At 39.7% G+C, this 13,552-nt stretch overlaps 1 pseudogene; it reads right to left on the reverse strand.

Annotated features, from left to right (window-relative positions):
- Positions 1-5,187: 5,187 nt before the first annotated feature.
- LOC116460040 (putative protein phosphatase inhibitor 2-like protein 1) lies at positions 5,188-5,977 on the reverse strand (annotated as a pseudogene).
- Between the last annotated feature and the right edge of the window lie 7,575 nt (positions 5,978-13,552).

Genomic DNA, 13,552 nt, shown 5'->3' on the forward strand with positions numbered 1-13,552 from the left:
TATCTTTATAATAGAATGATTTGTATTCCTTTGGGTATATCCCCAGTAATGGGATTGCTGGGTCAAATGGTATTTCCGGTTCTAGATCTTTGAGGAATTGCCACACTGTCTTCCACAATAGTTGAACTAATTTACATTCCATCAACAATGTAAAAGCGTTTCTATTTCTCCACAACCTTGTCAGCATCTGTTGTTTCTTGAGTTTTTAATAATCGCCATTCTGACTGTCGTGAGATGGCATTTCATTGTGGTTTTGATTTGCATTTGAGAAGTAAATTTAAAACACTAACTGCATACATTGGAAAAGAGGAAAAGTCTCAAACCAATAATCTAAGCTCTCACCTCAACGATCTAGAAAAAGAACAGCAAAATAAAAAGCAAGCAGAACAATGAAACTGAAAACAGAACAACAAAAGCAAAAACAAAAAAATCAATGAAGCAAAGAGCTGGCTCTCTGAAAGATTAATAAAATTGGCAAACCACTAGCAAGACTCAGAAAGAAAAAAAGAAGACAGAAGATAGAAGCTATGAAATGAAATGGGATATCACCAAAGATTCTACAGACATCAAAAGGATAATAAAAGAATACTATGAACAATTCTACACACATAAATTTGACACTTAAATGGATCATTTTCTCAAAAAATATAAAGTGCCACAACTCACTAAATATAAAATAATTCAAAAATGTCTACACCTATTAAGGAAATTGAATTCATAATTTAAAAACTCACAAAAGGAAATATTTAGGAACAAATAGTTTCAATGAAGAATTCTATCAAAGATTTAAAGAAGAATTAACACCAATTAATCTCTTCCAGAAAATAGAAGCAGAGGAAGCATTTCCCAGTTTATTTTATAAAGCTAGAATTACCTCAATACCAAAACCAAACAATGACAATGGGAAGAAAAGAAAACTGTAGACTAATATTCCTCATGATGCAGCAATCTTTAACAAAATATTAGCAAGTGGAATTTACCAACATATAAAAAGAATTATATACAATGACCACGTGAGAGTTATCCCAGGGATGCAAAGCTGGTTGGATATTCACAAGTAATTAATGTAATCCATCATATTACAGGCTGAAGAGGAAAATTTACTTGTTCATATCAATTGATGAAGAAAAAGTATTTAACCCATTTTAACACCCATTCACTTTTTTAATCTCAGAAATATAGGAGTAGAGGAGATCTTTCTTTACTTGATAAAGATCATCTACAAAAATCCTATGGCGAACATACTTGATTCTGAAAGACTGAATAGTTTCTACCTAAAATCAGGAACAAGGCAAGAATGTCCAATCTCACCACTCTTTGTTTTTGTTTTTGTTTTTTGTTTTTTTGAAACGGAGTCTCGCTCTGTCGCCCAGGCTGGAGTGCAGTGGCGCAATCTCGGCTCACTGCAAGCTCCGCCTCCCGGGTTCACGCCATTCTCCTGCCTCAGCCTCTCCGAGTAGCTGGGACTACAGGCGCCCGCCACCACGCCCGGCTAATTTTTTGTATTTTTTAGTAGAGACGGGGTTTCACCGTGGTCTCGATCTCCTGACCTCGTGATCCACCTGCCTCGGCCTCCCAAAGTGCTGGGATTACAAGCGTTGAGCCACCGCGCCCGGCCTCAATCTCACCACTCTTATTCACAGTGTTGGAAGTTCTAGACAGTGCCATAGGCATGAAAAAGGAGATTAAAGGCATATAGATTGTGAAGTAAGAAATAAACAGCTGCCATTTGTAAGTGACATGATTGTCTATGTAGAAAATCACAAGGAAGCTACAGAAAAACTTCTAGAATGTGTGATTTCAGCAAATTAACAGAATACAGGATAAACCAGTATCAATTGTATTTCTACATACTCACAATGAACAAATGATACCAAAATATATATGTGTGTGTATATATATGTGTGTATATGTGTATATATATGTGTGTATATATATATGTGTGTATATATGTGTGTATATATATATGTGTGTATATATATGTGTGTCTGTCACCCAGGCTGGAGTGCAGTGGCACGATCTCGGCTCACTACAAGCTCCACCTCCCGGATTCACACCATTCTCCTGCCTCAGCCTCCCAAGTAGCTGGGACTACAGACGCCTACCACCACACCCGGCTAATTTTTTGTATTTTTAGTAGAGACGGGGTTTCACCGTGTTAGCCAGGATGGTCTCGATCTCCTGACCTCGTGATCCGCCCACCTTGGCCTCCCAAAGTGCTGGGATTACAGGCATGAGCCACCGCGCCTGGCCCAAAAATATAAATATATTATTTACAATTACTCAAATACATGAAACACTTATGTGTAAATCTAACAAAACATGCAAGACTTGCAAGCTAAAAACTATGTAATGCTGGTGAATGATATCAAAGAAGATCTATTTAGTCTCTATCTACATGGAGAGAAATACTGTTCATGGATTGGAAGATTCAACATAGTAAATATGTCAATTCTCCCCAAACTGATATACAAGTTTAACACAATTCCAATCAAAATCTTTGCAAGATTTGTTGGTTATAGGTAGGATTATTCTCAAATTTACATGGAAAGGCAAAGGGACTAGAATATCTAAAATATTCTTTTTTCATATTATTCTATTTTATTGCAGTATTTGTAGTGTATACTAACTTAAAGGGAAAAAAATGTAAACAAAATGAAAGACATGGGGAAAATGGCATCTTGCTTTAATCTTCAACTTAAAGTTACCCTTAACAATTCATTTATACCATTATGCCAAATTGTAGTCATCTCTGCAGAATTTTAGACAAATGAAAATGGACAAGGTAACACCAAAGAGATTAAGCACAGAAAGTGATATTGATTAAAAAGTTGAAAGTAAAATCTGCCTTGGCTAGAACTGAACATTCAGATGTGTCTCTAGAGGAAAATCTAACTTGAATCATATGGTTCATATTTTGACTAGTTCATAGCATATCAATTAGCAACTTACGACTTGAAAATACTTTTTCTCAGCTGCATTTGACTACCTGAAATCCTACCAAGCATGCTGTTTGGCATGTCTTACTCCTCTGAAATCATCATCTACTTTCTAAAAACCAGAAAATTAGTTTGCTTGTGATTTGAAATTCAAAAAAGTTTGTAGAAAACATAAAAAGAATCAACTATTTAAAGTCTTATCCTTTTCTTCTCTCTAAAACGGCTACTTCTACAGAAAGAAGAGTACGTGGATACCTTCTAAGAACTCAAAAACGAGAAAACCAAAATCAGAGGGTGCATGAATATATGTGCACAGGTATGTACAGACTTAATCTCTATATTCCCTAAAACAGATTTAAACAGGTAATCCCAGCATTCTAAATTCAGAAAGCAAAAATAAACAGTTTTGTTTCTAAATCAGTGGTATTACTAGCCAAAATGTTTAGTAGAATACTGCACCTATAGTTCAGCAGTACTTTGAGTATGTACCATTTAAGAAATCAAAATAATAAGCACATTCTTCTAACAGCAAAGAATTCTCCGACTTTTTATTTATTTTGACATATTGATGTTTCCATAAACTTGCAAGTGGAAAATAAGCTGTTCAATAAAAGCCTTCTTACATATATAATATACAGAAATTATTTTAGAAGTATGTTCATATAACATATTATTTTGGCACTAACAAAAATTGTATACAATCCATCAACTGTATGGATAGAAATGAAACCATCACTAAACCAAGACACACAGGGCTTTCCTGCACTTAGTTTCAGGAAAAAGTTCCAAGTAATTCTTACTGTGTTAGAAGAATAAAGTACATTTGTCATAGTATACATTATCATATTCCCTTAAAGCAGGGACTAAAGTTTTTAAATTAAACAATGTCCAGGCTTCCTTCTGTCTGTACATTCAGGAATAATCATATCACTGGTTACATACAAAAACAAAAAACAAAAACCCTGTTAGTTGTTTTCTTAAGTCTAATTAAGCCAAACAAACTAATAAAAGCCGTTTAATTAGCAAGCTATAAATCAGAAAGGTATAGAAATTCAGCAGTTAAATTGTATTTCCCGCCTACAGTACTGCTGCTACTCAATCTATTTTCTTCATGTATTAGAAGAATTAATAGGCATTGATGGTCAAAATAAGAATTTCACTATTGCAGCAAATGACAGAAGAGTGAGTGAAAAAGTTCCTAATGTGTGACAATCTTAATGATTCTTTAAAAGGTAAAGGATTGTGTACGTGTGTGGAAAGGAGTAGGAAATAAAAGTAGGAGGTTAAGACAGGTATTTAAAGGGAATGCCGAGATAGCTGCATTAGAATGTTTGGTTTTTAAAAAACTGAAGTCTGCCCAGTGTATCAAAAACATTAAAAAAAAAAAAAAAGAGCAGACACTAGTGCAAGTTTAACCTGATAATTTGTGAGAAAAAAGCTAGTTTTGATGAGAAAAAGTTCAGTCTTTTCCTTGTAAATACAAAGAAATGCAACGGGAATTTTAAAGGTAGTAGGCCAGAAAATGTAACAGTAACTCTTACAATCCTTTTCAATTTTTTTTTTTTTTTTTGAGACAGAGTCTCGCTCTGTCGCCCAGGCTGGAGTGCAGTGGCGTGATCTCGGCTCACTGCAAGCTCCGCCTCCCGGGTTCACCCCATTCTCCCGCCTCAGCCTCCCAATTAGCTGGGACTACAGGCGCTCGCCACCACACCTGGCTAGTTTTTTGTATTTTTTTAGTAGAGACGGGGTTTCACCGTGGTAGTCAGGATGATCTCGATCTCCTGACCTCGTGATCCACCCGCCTCGGCCTCCCAAAGTGCTGGGATTACAGGCGTGAGCCACCCCGCCTGGCCACAATCCTTTTCAATTAAACAGACAAATCAAGTTGAAGACAAGTGTTAAAATACTATTCAGCCTGAATATTTATCAGCCTATATATCCTGTTGTTCAATTGGCTTTCGGTTAAAAAAAAAAGTCAACAAGCTTTATAAGAGTTACCAGCACATTTAGAGTGATGAAAATAAATTAGTTCCCCCCCAAGATATTGTTTAACCTCTAAAGCATAAAAAGCTATGTAATATACAAATTAACCAGTGTTTTTACAAAAGTAATACAGTTTTGGACTGATGATATTACACTGTATTTGTGGTAAAGTACTAGGCACAAGAATATATATATATCAATAAGGCATTTTCAGTCTAGTCTTTAAGGTTTTCATTTAATTCTTGGCAATATATAATAACTGGTATGCATTTTGGTACTTAAGTCATGACTTGTGGAGAACGAGAAGCAATGTATTATAGCAACGGGGCTCATATCTAACAAACAATAAGAGTGTTGAACAAATCTCTTCTATGAACTTCGTGATTTATTTTGCTGTTGGTCACTTGCAGTAGATCCTTGATTTGATTCTTCCGTATTCATGCTTTCTCCATGTGCAGTCTCTAACATTTCTTCAACTTCGTCATCATCGTGTAGGTCTTTTGAAATTGTCTAGCTAGTTTGATATTGAGTCCTTCATTGCAGTGAAGCGTCCTTTTCATCTCAAATTGTCGCTTTTTTCCTCATTCTTCAGGTGAGAGGTCACTATCCTGCTCTCCACTGCCTTCTTGTTCCTGAACCCGACACTGCAAGCCTTCAGCAGCAGCTAATTTCTTAGGAGGTGCCATGGCTGCAGTGGTTTCTGTATCACTGCATGCATCTTCATCATCACCCATCATACTATGGTAAGGAGTGCTTGGTTCATCTATTTTCATCAAACCATAGTCTTTGTCCGCTGGACGATATGTCGCCAGGATGTTCATTTCATCCCACTTCTGGGATTTTTTGCTCAGCTCCTCGTGGACACTTCCACGGGGCTGTTCGGCCGACGCCACCATAGAGGACGTCGTAGAGGTCTTGTCCTTCAGGATCCCCTTGAGGGGCCGTTGCGAGGCCGTCGAGGCCGCCATTGCAGGGCGCTCCGCCTGTGGGCTCAGGGTCGCTGCTTGGCGTGGGATCCGCGAAGAGAAGGGTCGGCACTAGCAGAGACCAGCAGGCAGACGCGGAGCCGGCCTAAGGCTAAAGCGGCCGCACCTGCTGCCTCGGAAACAGGTACCAGGGCGGTTGTCAAGACACAACGACCCCGACGCCAGACCCAACGCAGAACGGGGGGAGGCTCCTCGCACACCCTCAGCCGCCGGCACTTGACCCCATGGCTCGCGGGGAAACGCGGGCCTAGAGCTCCAGGGCGGGAGCGACGCCGACGCCTAAAACGTTCTTGAAAAAGAAGAATAAAGTGATTGAAAATCAGTCTGCCCTATTTCAAGTCCTGTTTTACAGCTACAGTAATCAAGACTGTGTGGTACTAGCAGAGGAATGGACACACAAATCAGTGGAACAAAATAGAGAACGCAGAAAAAGACCCACACAATCTGCCCAAATGATTTTTGAAAGAGGTGCAAAAGGAAGTCAATGGAAGAAAAATAGCTTTTTTAACAAATGGTGAATTAAACAATGGTGAAATGGAACAATTGGGCATCCATAGGCAAGACAATAAAATAAAAATGAACCTTGACCTAAGTCTCACGCCTTATGCAAAAGTAAATTCAAACTGGATTGGAACGTTTGAGTCCAGGAGTTCAAGACCAGCCTGGGTAAGATAGCAAGACCCTGTCTATACACAAAAATGAAAAATTATGTTGATGTTGTGGCTCCTGCCTGTAGTCCCAGCTACTTGGGATGCTGAGGCAGGAGGATTGCTTGAGCCCAGGAGTTCAAGGGTGTCATAAGCTGTGATAGCACCACTGTACTCTAGCCTGGGTGACTGAGCAAGACTCTGTCTCAAAAAAAAAAAAAAAAAGTCAGAGAAATGCAATACCTTAACCTTTACCAGATACAATTATTTAATTAAAATAAATAAACAAAATGGATTATGGAGTAAATGTAAAGCATAAAAGTACTAAAAGTTTAGAAAAATAAGAGAAAATATTTGAGATATAGGTCTAGGCAAAGAATTCTTAGGCTTGACATTGAAAGCATGATCTATGAAAGGAAAAACTGATAAATTGGATTTCATCAAAATGTAAAACTGTTGCTTTGTGAAGATCTAGTAAGTGGATGAAAAACTCAGCTACACAGTAGGAGAAAATATTTGCAAACTATACATTGAACAAAGGACTAGTATCCAGAATATATAAAGAACTCTCAAAACTCAACAACAAAGAAAACACATTAAAAATCCAATTAGAAAATAGGCAAAAGACTTAAGGTGATATTTCACTAAGGAGGATATAAAAATGGCAAATTAGCACATGAAAAGTTGTTCAACATTATTAGCCATTAGGGAAATGCAAATTAAAACCACAATGAGATAATCACTCCACACCTATCAGGATGGCTAAAATAAAAATAGTGACAATGGGCTGGGTGTGGTGGCTCACGCCTGTAATCCCAGCACTTTGGGAGGCCGAGGCGGGCAGATCACCTGAGGTCGGGAGTCTGAGACCAGCCTGGCCAACATGAAGAAACCTTGTCTCTACTAAAAATACAAAAGTAGCCAGGTGGGGTGGCACATGCCTGTAATCCCAGCTACTCGGGAGACTGAGACAGGAGAATCACTTGAACCTGGGAGGCAGAGGTTTCAGTGAGCAGAGATTGCACTATTGTACTCTAGCCTGGGCAACAAGAGCAAAACTCTTTCTCAAAAAAAAAAAAAAAAAGCAGCAATGCTAAATGCTGGCAAGGAAGAAGAGGTACTGGATCACTCATAATTTCTGATGGGAATATAAAATGGTACAGCCACTCTGGAAGATGATTTGGCAGTTTCTTAAAAACAAAACAAAACCAACAACAACAACAAAAATCCAACAACTAAGCATACTACTACCATCCTGCCCAGCAACTGTACTCCTGGGTATTTAGCACCAAGAAATGAAAACTTGCACACACAAATACACACGCACAGACAATGCCTTCACACAAAACCTTGTACGCAAATGTTTGTCTAACTGCCCACTCATTGTAGCCAAAGATAACCCAGATATCCTTTAACAGGTAAATGGTTAAACCAACTATTGTACACTTATACCATGAAATAATACTCAGCAATAAAAAAGAATGACTGATACACACAACAACCTGGATGAATCTCCAGAGAGTTATACTGAGTGAAAAATGCCAGTCCCAAAAGGTTACATACCGCAGTGAGCTGTGATCATGTCACGTCACTCCAGCCTGAGCAACAGAGCAAGACCGCATCTCTAAAAATAGATAAACAAACAAAAAAGATGGATTACAGAGTAAATGTAAAGTGTAAAGCTATTAAAATTTTATAAAAATAGGAGAAAATATTTGAGATGTAGGGCCAGGCAAAGAATTTGTAGGCTTGACATCAAAAGCACAATCCAGGCTGGGCGTGGTGGCTCACGCCTATAATCCCAGCACTTTGGGAGGCCGAGGCAGGCAGATCACTTGAGGTCAGGAGTTCCAGACCAGCCTGGCCAACATGGTGAAACCCGTCTCTACTAAAAATACAAAAATTAGCTGAGCAAGACGGCACATGCTTGTAATCCCAGCTACTTGGGAGGCTGACTCACGAACATCACTTGAACCTAGGAGGCGGAGCTTGCAGTGAGATGAGATGGTGCCACTGCACTCCAGCCTGGGTGACAGAGTGAGACTCTGTCTCAAAAAATAAATAAATAAATAAAATAAACTTTATTGAAAAGAAAAAAAAGCACAATCCATTTGTATAACATTTTGTACTAAGAAGCTTGAAATGACAAAAGTACAGAAATAGAAAAAGTTCATAGTTGCCAGCGGTTAAGGAAGTGATGGGGGTGGGAAGGAGGTGAACTGACCATAAAAGGGCAAGATAAGGGATACTTGGAGTGACAAAAATACTGTCTTGACTGTAATATTGACATTGATACAAATGTCAATATCCTGATTGCAATACTGTCCTGAAGTGTTACATTACCATCGGGGAAACTGGATTAAAGGGTAAAAGGTTCTGTCGGTATTATTTCTTACAACTGCATGTCACTCTCTAATTACCTCAAAATAAAAAGTTAAATTTAAAAAACATGTATGAGGATGTGCATAGTTTTTCAAAATATATTTAAGAAGTTCATGAGTGGAAAGTTTGAGTGAATAAAAATTATATCTGGAATTCTGGTTTGCAAATTATCCTGGGAAATGTAGCCTGACTCAGTGTGACTCAGTTCTATACCACTGTTCTCAGCTCTGCTGTTGCTCACTGCTAACATCAAAGCCAGGTATCTCTTGAGTTGCAGGGCAACCAAGATCCCATGATCCAATGTTGCTCTCACTCACCTTGGCCTTTGAGAGAGAACAGGAAAGAAGATGGAGAAGAAGGATTTTCCCTTTGCCCCATTTTCCTCTTTTTGGGCTGAACTGTGTCCCCCTATAAATTCATAATGTTGAATAAACCCAGTACCTCAGAATGTGAAATCTTTTTGGAGTTAGAGTCTTTAAAAAGATAATTAAGTGAAAATGAGGTTATGAAAGTAGGTCCTAATATAGCTAGTATCCATATAAAAAGAGATTAGGACATACATACACAGGGGGCAGTCCATAGGAGATGCAGGGAAAAGACAACCATCTGCCAGCCAAGGACAGAGACCTTGGAAGAAACCAACCCTGCTGACACCTTGATCTCACATTTCTAGCCTCCAGAGCCAGGAGGCAATAAGTTTATGTTGTTTAAGCCATTCAGTCTGTGGTACTTCTTATGGTAGCCCTAGCAAACTAATACATCCTCCTATATTTGGACATAGGCCTGTCCTTCTTGATTAAAGGAATGTAAAAATAAGACTGCTGTCAAAGTTTTAACAAGACTTTATGAAGGCTTGGGCAAAATTGAAAAAAAAAAAAGACAATAGAAAATTCTTCCATTCTGATCACAGATATTATAGATGTAAGAGATCACAGGCGCCAATCATCTGAGGATTCTCCAACTAGAAATAGACCCAGTATGGCTGATGCTACTAATACCTGCCATGTTTCTTGGGCCTTACCACTGTAGTGCACACGGGCTGGACATTTGCATCATTCCTGAAGCCTTCCTCAAAGCCAAGAAGGGCCACTCTGCCCGACTCACAGCAGACTAGAAGGGCTGAAGAGTTCACGTGTCAGGCAGCAGCCTTCAACCAATGGGAATTGATGTACAATTGCCCAACTCCCTCCTTCCATGGCTGGGTTAACTCTGAGGCATGTGTTTTCCCAGAATTTCCCCATGGGATTAAGTGCCAGTCATTCACCCTTCGTTGGCTGTTTTCCCTTCTGAATCTTTTAGTCAGCTGCTACTGAAGTGTCATGCACCTCCAAAATAAATTACTTTCATTCATGTCCTTGTGTCAGGGACTGCTTCTGGAAGAAACCAAACGAATGCACCCCAGGTTAGCTTCTAATTTGCTTCACAGCAGTAAAGGTCAACTTTTCTTTACATTACCCAAGAGAAAACTTAGCCATGACCTCATCATGGCGCTTGGATCCCCAGAACCCTGTCTCTCATGAAACCTTGATTCCTTCCTTTCCTTGTCAAGATCTTTCCTTACCCAGTGTAGATGACAGTCCATTCTATTGAGTACTAAGCAAAGAGAGTTTAGAAACTGTCAGAAATATTTTTATTTCGTTCAAATTTGTAACATTCCGTAGACCAGAAACAGCACACTCTTTTATCCCATCCTTTTATGCCCAAAATATCTGAGTTGGAGGAGGCACTGACCTTCTGTCACACAGTTTAACTGGATTACAGAGTGCAAGACCCCAAAACCAGTTCCTGACACTCTTTCTCTCTTCAGCCTGTGGATTCTTATCACTTCCACAGAAGAAAATTGGCTCTAAGATTATCCGGAGTTCTTCCCAAATCTATTATTTATGGAACAAGTGCTGACTTCAGACATCTAGTAATCTAAAGTTTTTCATCTCCAAAGACCTTTCTTTCATTTGGCCTCTACTGGATTTTCTATCTCTCTATCTATCTATTTATTTATTTATTTATTTATTTAGACAGTGTCTCACTCTGTCACCCAGGCTGGAGTACAGTGACCTGAACATGGCTCGCTGTATCCCCAACCTCCTGTGCCCAAGTGATCCTCCTGCTTCAGCCTCCTGAGTAGCTGAAACCACAAGTGGGCGCCACCATGCCCAGCTAATTTTTTTTCTTTTCTCTTTTTTTTTTTTTTTTTTTTTTTGTAGAGACTGAGTCTCATCATGTTGTCCAGGCTGGTCTTGAACTCCTGGGCTCAAGCAATCTTCCTGCCTTAGCCTCCTAAATGGTTAAAGGCATGTGACCATCACACCTGGCCTGCCATGGTTTTCAAATGTAAAATTTTAAATGAAAAATCTTAATCTTTTGGTCATTGCTGTTTTGCTGTGGTCTGTCTCCCATGGCATGAGGGGAAATGCGTTATCTGCCTCTGTTGTAGAAAGATGCCTGAGGAAAACAATCTTCAGTTGATGTCTCAGGATTTTTCCTGCCATATACCTGGAATGTGTAAAAGCACAGGAAATATCCTAGCATAACACAAACTACACACAGTTACCTTTGGGACCTAGAATGGAATGGGGAGGAGGGAGAAACAAAGGAGACCTTTTACTCCATACCCTTCTGTATGGTTTGAACTTTTTTTTTTTTTTAGACGGAGTCTTGCTCTGTCGCCCAGGCTGGAGTGCAGTGGCGCGATCTTGGCTCACTGCAAGCTCCGCCTCCTGGGTTCACGCCATTCTCCTGCCTCAGCCTCCCGAGTAGCTGGGACTACAGGCGCCCGCCACCACGCACGGCTAATTTTTTGTATTTTTAGTAGAGACGGGGGTTTCACCGTGTTAACCAGGATGGTCTCGATCTCCTGACCTTGTGATCTGCCTGCCTTGGCCTCCCAAAGTGCTGGGATTACAGGCGTGAGCCACCACACCCGGCCGGTTTGAACCTTTTATAGCAAGAGTGAATCCAGATATTTACTATGTAATTTTCTCATTTAGTCTAATCATTTAGATTAGACTAAATAAGTAAACTTAGTCTAATCATTTAGACTAAATGATTAGAAGAAACAGGACTTAAAAAGAAATGAATGAATTTCCACTAGGGGGTGGTAGAGAATCACAAGCCATATCATAGTCTGAAACTGAAAGGCAAAAGGAAATAGTCAAGTTCAGAATCACATGCTGCAGCCAATTTGTAGTTGTAAATCTTTATTAACTAGCTCAGTGTGAGATCCAATTTCTTCAAAAATGCCAAATAATATATAATATGTTCTTCTGAGCTACGCTTTTCAGATTATGTTCTCATACAGCCTTTTACAGCCCCTTACAGCTTTTCTGTAAACTGGCCTGAGATGTACCACTAAATGAAATTGAATGATAGGAGTCCATTGTGGTTGGAATAGATACAGTGATTGATTTAGGTAGATTAGAAGGTGGATGGATGGATAGATAGATAGATAGATAGATAGATAGACAGACAGACAGACAGACAGATATGCGCACACACATTCCTCTCCTTGAGTCCCCCTGGGTGAGCTGAGGCATGAGTACTCTGAAGGAAAAGCAACCATGAGTGAGCTGCAGCATCCTTACTTAACCTCCAAACTTAACCTTTGTTGTAATATATATAGAAAAATGAATTCTGAACTGAATTCCCTCCTTAACCTCCAACATGCAGGCACTATGCCTCTGCCCAGTTTCTTTACCCATGCCTTTTATTATATCCCATCCCCAGTTGAACCCTATGTAGACCTGGTCAATAGGTGTGAGACCCAGATATTCTTATCCGGGACATGCTATTTCTTTTTTTCCAGAGGGCAAAGGTGGTTTTTAGTAACCACCTGTATCATTTTGCAGGGGCTTCTTAAAATGGGTGGCCAGACTCACCTCACTGTGCCTAGGTGCCAATATGGCCTCTCAGCTTTATTCCTCTTGCAATCCAAAATCTGCCAGAACTGGACAGCAGTTTGATCCTTGAATTAGACCCTGGTTCATGATGCTTGCGTCTCACCCTCCCACCAGCTGTGCTTTATTTTTCTTTGATTCTAACTATTACAGAAAAGACAAGTCGGACGCCTTCATCGCTGGGCAAAGTTCCAAGTAAACTGCATTGGGAATCCTTGGCATTTTAACAATGGCTCACTGCTCCCCTTGTGACTAATGGGCAACACAGGCCTGTTTATGAGTTCAAGTCTCTGTCCCTGGATCACGTAATTTTAATTGTTCTGTTACTTCATTTCAATCCTGGTCCCTACAGCATTTTTCTCACTGTTCATTTTCAAATTTGGTGTCCAACCTATTCCTGTGTGCTTTCCTTAATCCCTAGACCAAGCACTCTCTGGCTTGCTCATTTTCCCACTTGGGCACCCTGGATCCCAGCCAGAGGTGGCCCTAACCACTTGGCTCCTCCCTCAGTGCCCTTGGACCTCTTTGGCTCGTAACTGCTTCTGCTGAAGGTCATCCTTTTGGCTCCATGATCTTCATGGCTGAGGTTGCTTCATTACTTCTGGAGGGAAATCTTGCTGCTTTCTGTAAACATTTTTTTCTTATGGCATATTTATGTGGAACTGTGCCATTTCTTTTCCTACTTATTCTGAATGAATTGAGCATTCCTGAACCAGATATTA

Source organism: Hylobates moloch, unplaced genomic scaffold, assembly GCF_009828535.3.
Source record: "Hylobates moloch isolate HMO894 unplaced genomic scaffold, HMol_V3 SCAFFOLD_20, whole genome shotgun sequence".
In the NCBI taxonomy this organism is placed as follows: Eukaryota; Metazoa; Chordata; class Mammalia; order Primates; family Hylobatidae; genus Hylobates; species Hylobates moloch.